At 40.0% G+C, this 7,171-nt stretch overlaps 1 long non-coding RNA gene across 1 annotated transcript; it reads right to left on the reverse strand.

Moving 5' to 3' along the window:
• Window positions 1-2,100: 2,100 nt before the first annotated feature.
• LOC140007465 (uncharacterized) lies at window positions 2,101-3,803 on the reverse strand. Its single transcript, XR_011814776.1, has 2 exons — window positions 3,065-3,803; window positions 2,101-2,347 (listed from the first exon to the last, which is right to left on the reverse strand). It is a non-coding gene; the product is annotated as an uncharacterized lncRNA (long non-coding RNA).
• Window positions 3,804-7,171: the final 3,368 nt, after the last annotated feature.

Genomic DNA, 7,171 nt, shown 5'->3' on the forward strand with positions numbered 1-7,171 from the left:
GTCGGCTCCCGACTACTGCTAGGAGCAAATCTTTTCTTGGACTGAAAAGACTTCACTTGAGCTCTGGCTACTTCAACTCGCTGCGCTCTTTCAACAGCCTCAGCGAAGGTATCTATCCTTACAACAGCTAAACTTTCCTGTAGTTCCACATTCAAACCCTGCACAAACCTCCGAACACGCCTTTGCTCGGTGGCTATCAACTCAGGTGCAAAGCGTGACAGCTTTGTGAACTGGACTTCATACTCGGCGACACTCATCGCCCCTTGTTTGCATCTAATAAAATCATCCTCTCTCTTCTCCTGAATGAGAGGTGGAAGGAATTTGGCATTGAACTCCCTTGTGAAGTTCGCCCAAGTCCTTGGCGTATGGTTAGTCTCCCATGTAACCCTTACTAGATTCCACCAGGAGCGAGCAGCTCCCTCAAACTGGAAGGTAGCAAAAGTCACTTTTCGCTCCTCGGTATAGTTCAAGGCGGCGAAAATCTCAGTGATTCTCTCCCACCAGCCTTCGGCCACTTCCGGCTCGGGTCCTCCATAAAATTTGGGAGGTCCAAATTTCAGAAACCTTTCCAGTGCCCGATCATCGGAGTCAACTGGGCCTCCTGGTTGATGCACTGGTTCAGTGGTTTGGCGATCAGTCAATCGCTCGAGAACTTCAGTAATACGGTCAATTGCGGTGGCCACCCGGTCTCCGGCCACACCTTCCTGCCCTTGGTCTTGATCGACCTCGGGTTCCCTATCACCACCCGCTTCCGGGTGTTGTCTAGTGGGTCTTCCCCGGCTCCTTCCTATCACTTGGCGATCCATATTCTAAATATGCCTATTACGGAAGGATAGGTCAATTAGGCAAAAGTATTATTTATTTATGATTATTACCATTCTTTTTGGTAAATAAAATCAATATGGAAATAGAGAAAAGATAACTAAAACGCTTAACATATAATTCCACAGAGAAGTCATACAAATAACAAGTTGGGACGTTTCCAAAAGTAAGGCACATCGACTAACACAAATACATACAGGTAATCCCTTATACAAAATTAGGGATATGGTGCCTCAAAGGTAAGTCATCCACCTAGACAAAACTTGATGACTTAACTAATGTCCCTTGCCTAACTTTCTATGTCTAGTGTAACCAGGTAAGTCCTAATCTAACCCTGAGCAGGGCTATCTGGAGCAACGTCCTCCTCCGGATCCTCCTCCGGGTCCTCCTCCTCCGGATCCTCCTCTATCCCTGCCTGCTCACCACCCTGAATAAAGCTAGTGGCCTCATCCATCATCATCGCAGCATCAGCCCTGATGCCTGCGCTCCTATCACGCATCCTCTCTGCTAATCGAGTCGCCCTAGCCTTTTGCCGTTCTATCTCCAGGCGGGCAGCCTCCAGTAGATGATGCTCAGCAGTGAGCCTAACCTCTAAATCAGCTATGCGGTCAAACTGAGTATCCACCATTATACCCAGCTCCTCCACGTCCTGGATCAGGATGGAGTTAGCGTCCCTCAAGTGGTGGCGCTCATCGTCTAAGGATAACACTAGCTCATTGGGATACGCGTACATGGCTCGGCACTGGCACCTAGGGTGCCTGTCAGCAGGTGAGTAACGTATATGAGCTCCTCCACCTCGTGGCCTGTAGGAGATGGATCTAAGCGGCTCCGCATGTCCATTAGCCGCACTACCCCCGTTAGCATGTCCGTTTCCATTTTCCATACCTACAAAATGATCAAAACTTAAAGGTTAGAACTTAAATAGCTAATTGGATCGGATATCACTTAACGTATAACTAAGGTCTCCATTCTTATTTCTAGAGAGGATTAGGGTTTCTAACACATCTATTAAGTCTCTTGAATAGCTTTTCTAACCTAGGCTCTGATACCACCTGTGGCGACCCCACTTCCCCCTGAGGCGAACCAAAGGGTTGGCGGGCCGTCTGCCCAGCTCTCGCCAGGACTCACGCACGCACACTAACCCAAATCCTATCGAAGAATAGCCTAACTATTACAATGTCGCTTCCTTTCAAAATAAGTCAACATCTACCACATTAACTTCAGAGACAACAAGGAACTTAAAATCGCCAATCTATGGCCCTTAGACATCACACGCTCTAGAACCAAGGAATAAGGTCGTTCGTATCTAGATACATCAATCCATAATTCACAAACACAAATATATTATCCAACCTCCGAAATAGGGTTTACACATTTTCCAGCTTCAAGCGGCAATCCAAAAACAAAAGTACAGAATTCAAGTTAAAACACAATACAAGCCTACACAATAGCCATAATATTCGTTACATCCCATACGAGAAGAAAAGAAACATGAATAAGTCTCAGCGCTTTCAGTCTCCAGAACCTGTTAAGGAAAACAAATACGTGGGGTGAGCTAAAGCTCAGTGGTGCCCCAAAACATGCAATCACATAAATCAAACAGCGGTTAATAATTTAAATCAAATCGAAACAGTCAGGAAAGCGTGTAACAACACAAGGTAGGATACAAGGGCTCTCAGGAGCCATTTTCCACGCTTGATCAGATACCATCGTAGTTGACCCTCCGTCAACTTTCCCTACTTAATTTCCATGTAGATACACTTATTTTAATCCTAACCCGTCACCGTTCATACCTCTGCTTTGGGCCCAAACTTCATCTACCGACGCAGTATACTCGAGATATACCCGTAATAAATTTGTCGAGGGATTCACCCAACGACGTTTTGGTAGTTGGATTCAGATGTCGAGGGATTCACCCAACGACGCAACTACAGATTCAGATGTTATGGTAGTTGGATTCAGATGTCGAGGGATTCACCCAGCGACGCAACTACATTTAGATTCACAGATTCAGATGTTATGGTAGTTGGATTCAGATGTCGAGGGATTCACCCAGCGACGCAACTACATTTAGATTCATTAGAAAATGTTTCACACATGTCACCACTCGAACGGCTAGTGCGATAAAGTACACACTGCTCACTTCGATGGATCAAAATCATTTATTGCATTTTGGCAATTATCACATAGCGAATTGATAAAGCGCTTAACCACATAACATAGAACAAGCAGGGACACTCACCAAGAGTGAAGTTCAGATATTGGATTGAGGATCGAGTTCCGCGTCCTCGTAAAATCCTAGAATATCAGAATTTAAGCCATAAGTCTTCTATTGGAACTTTTGGCTTGCACATGTAGAGTTTTCTAGCATGTTGCTAGTTTACTTTTTCTCAAAATATTTTACTTGGAATCAAGCTTGTGAGAACCGTACAATATTTCTTATAATATTCCTGGAATACTTTTCCTCGAAGAAAATACTATTATTATTTTCTTAAAATAAGTCGGCAAGATATTTAATATCAAGGCTAGAAGTATACCTTGAGAAAAAGTTCCTTTGAGTGGCGGTGCTTGCAAAATCTTTGCTAAGGCTTTAGGGTAAGGTCTATTGAAAAATGTTGCTAGAATAAGGTTTTTCTTTTCTTCTTGCCAAGCAGGTTGCTACGTTTAAAACCAAAGTGATCGAGTTTCACCTTTCAAATTTTCCTTAGTTCCGACTAGCCTTAAACGATTTATAAAGAAGGAAGGAATTTGGAACAAAACTAAGGTTTTGAGTCTGGGAGAATCATTTCCCCAGATTGATAAGGCTAGTTTAACTTAAGGGATAAAAGTCATGTTGCCCAAGTTTCTAAGGCAAAAATAGTAGACACTATGTTTAGCAATATGATGCTAAATCTGTACCGTTCGAGACTTAAAGCAAAATATTTTTCATTTACTTAGTCAAGCGTTTACTTGGAGTCACAAGGTCGGTACAACTTCTCACATTTTCGATTCCAAACCAAAATCACATTTCCTCAATATTGCACAATTAGAATTTAAACAGTAATAACACTAGGGCTCGTCAATTCTTAGCCCTGTGTTCCAACAAATTTATATCTAAGCATAAGCAGGAAAATTTACCAAGGCTTCGTCAATACTTAGCACTTGGTAATCAGTACTTATATCAACTCACAGTTTCACAAAATAGTAGCACAGATTTCCAAACAATTTCAGCAATTCAGTTATCCCAGGATGGGAATTCATAGAGCCCACCGTCAACCAATTTCCAATAAATCAACCGTCAATTCAAAAGTGGGAATTCATAGAGCCCACCGTCAACAATTTCGACACATTATGCTCCAATGAAAAATAATGTCGACCATTAGCTTTGCGGACATTGGAATACGAATAGAAACTGTTTCACTAGCCAGGCTTAAGCATACGTTTAGCAAGTACCTTCTTACCCTCTAATCCTTTGAAAATTTCAGGAACACCCTAGGGTCAAACCACAATTCAGTCAAGAGTTTGAACCACTAGTAATATAAGGTCCCAATCCGAATTCAAGTGGAGATTTAAAATGAAACAGGTCATTCATGCCAAACAGTTTACTTTGAAAATTCACCGACAGTAGTACACATGGAGTAAAAATACGAAATTTCTACAGGGCGAAGATCTATGATTCTAGTTTCAAATGCCGCTGACGGCGCCTTAAACGGATTTTCCTACACCAAGATATAACCGTTTTATCGAGACTGGTCAGGGACTTCCGAAAATCTGGAGTTTCATTTTTCACTTATGAAAAACTCCTTTTTCTTTTCTTTTCACACCAAAAGTTTTTATTCAAACCATCGTACATTTCTTATAGGGCTCCAAAACAACATATTCCAAGCATCATTTTTCAAGAAAAATTTCCAAGAACCAAGCAAATTTTCAACTCAATTCTCGGCTGTCTCAACGAAAATTCCAGCAATTGTATACTAGCGTTTTTGGTTTCAGCTTTACATGTACTAATTGGTTCATTGCTGAACAAATTGTATATCTTAAAATTTGTATCTCTTATGAAATTCTGAGCCACCATAATCCAAGGAAATAAAATAAATTTCCAGAAACAAATTGAATTTTTCCAACGATATTGAAATTCTGGTTCATACCCCTTCGGCTATCACCCAAAATTTCCAGCAACCAATCTACTTTAGTTCGAATTTTCCCTTGGTTTAATCATGGTGTTAGTTACTCAAATTCAGTATTTAAACACATAGCAAGATAATGAACATTTCCAGTTTAAGAGTTGAATTTAAACCATGGTTACAAACCCCAAAATTTCCAGGTTTAAACCTCACGGCTTCTCTCAAGATTTCCAAAGGGGAAATGCAACTCGCGGCTTCCTCCTTCAGCTCCTCTTTGTCGATAATAACTAAGCAGAAGAGTTGCAGTTGTGGTTTGGAATGTGAAGTGGAAGTGGATGAAAGAGTGCCGTGGTTTTGGAGCTGATTGAGTGTAAGAGTTGGTTTACTTGTGGAGTTGGTGATGGATTTGGATTGGTGGTATGGGCGGTGCTAGGCTGCTGTCCGAAGTCTTGTTTGGGCAGAGGACTTGGAATTGTATCTTGATATGTGAAAGAAAGAGGGATGTGTATGGTGCCGGTTTTAGAAGATGTTTGAGGCCAGAATTGGTGGAGTGTGGAGATGGTTTTACGTATGGAATTGGAGAGTTTCTGATTGGTTAAGTGGGCGGCAATGGAAGGCTGAACAAGGGAATGTTTGGCCGAGCATTGTGAGGTTGTGGTATAGTGGAGGTTTTGTGAAATTGTGGAGGGCATTTTGGTCCATTCACTTTGCCCCCTAACCTCTTCTCAATCCTCAATTCTATCTTAAATCCAATACTTATCACCAATTGAAATTTGAAGGCCTAATTCTACACTAATATACCGAAACCGTTTTATCGAATATAATCGGTTACGAATTAATATTAAGGTTCCTAACATTTGTACTTTATTAACTTATTAAAATCAAGTTTGACCTTGTTATAAAAATCTAACATTTAACGTTAGTACTAATTGGAATTTATTTTAAGGAAATTAAGGTTATCGATTGGTTGTCCTTTAAATTGTTTGAGTCAAGGAAATTAAGATCCTAATTTTAATATGTTAGTACGAAGAATTAATTCTTAACTCTAAGATATTAATTTAGTATAGTAAAACTAAGAAATTCATAGTCTAGGGAAATTATATCATTCTTCATTTATAACGTGTGTTTAACTACTTATTTGAAAACAAGAAAACATAATATAACTCAAGAATTATTAACTTAGTGTAGCAAAGCTAAGTGCTTTAATAGTTAGCACCGTTATGTTATTTTGCACACAAAAATTATTTTTATATACTTGTTTACAACAAATGAACTAACGTGGTAGATTAGAACAAGAATTACGAAGGGATTATGCACTAGTATCTAAAAGCGAGTGAAAGTAATACTAGAAAAGATTTAAAGAATACGAAGGCTAAATAAAAGTGAAGTCGAAGTAAGCATTGGTATTTCTGCAAAATTCAAGGTTCTCACATAGGAACCTCAATTACACGTAAATCGAGGTTCAACTTGCCTTTTATTAGGTACAATATTATTTGAGTTTTTATCATGAAAATCGAGGGCAAAACGTTTGAATAATACTAAGAGAATTAAGAGTTTTGGAAAAACTCCTTTGCCTTGAAAAGTGAGAATTTCAGTTTCATCCTAAATCTTTGAAAAATCGTAACTCGCTCGGTATAAGTCGAGAATTGGAAAACTTTATACCGTTGGAACCCTCTGAGAGAGTACTATAAGTTCCTAGAAGACACTTTTCCATGAATCGAAGTGAAAAGTGGTCAAAAATGGGCTTGAAGACGCAGGGTTGGTTTTCATGGCAGAATTAAGTTGGATTTCGGCCAACTTTGGAAATTCGGCACGATTCACACGTTGCAAACCGGCCTCTGAAATTTTCAGCTCAATTAGTGTTGCAAGTGAAGTGTATGACAAAACAAGCGGATCAAGAATCGGAGTTTCGAGCACCGAGATACGGTAGCCCGAAGTTGAGCAAATTCAAGACTGGATGAGAATTTTCCAGATTTGAACCTCTAACTTTAGTAATTCAATTGGGTATCGAAACGAACTTGAATTGGCACCAAAATTGGCAGTATTTCAATACTATTTGGAAAGTATCCCTCTATCGAATTTCGGGGAAAAATACCTTCGGCAAGGTAGTTAATTAGCCAACCAAAGTTCAAGAAAAATCCTAAGGCAATCTGCCATGACTTTCATTTTCCAAATTTCCAATCGTTTAACCAAGAAAGTTATCCAACCATGGTTGATTTGTGAAATAAGGGTCTAAGATACATCCA

This window comes from Coffea arabica, chromosome 5c (assembly GCF_036785885.1).
Source record: "Coffea arabica cultivar ET-39 chromosome 5c, Coffea Arabica ET-39 HiFi, whole genome shotgun sequence".
NCBI lineage: Eukaryota > Viridiplantae > Streptophyta > Magnoliopsida > Gentianales > Rubiaceae > Coffea > Coffea arabica.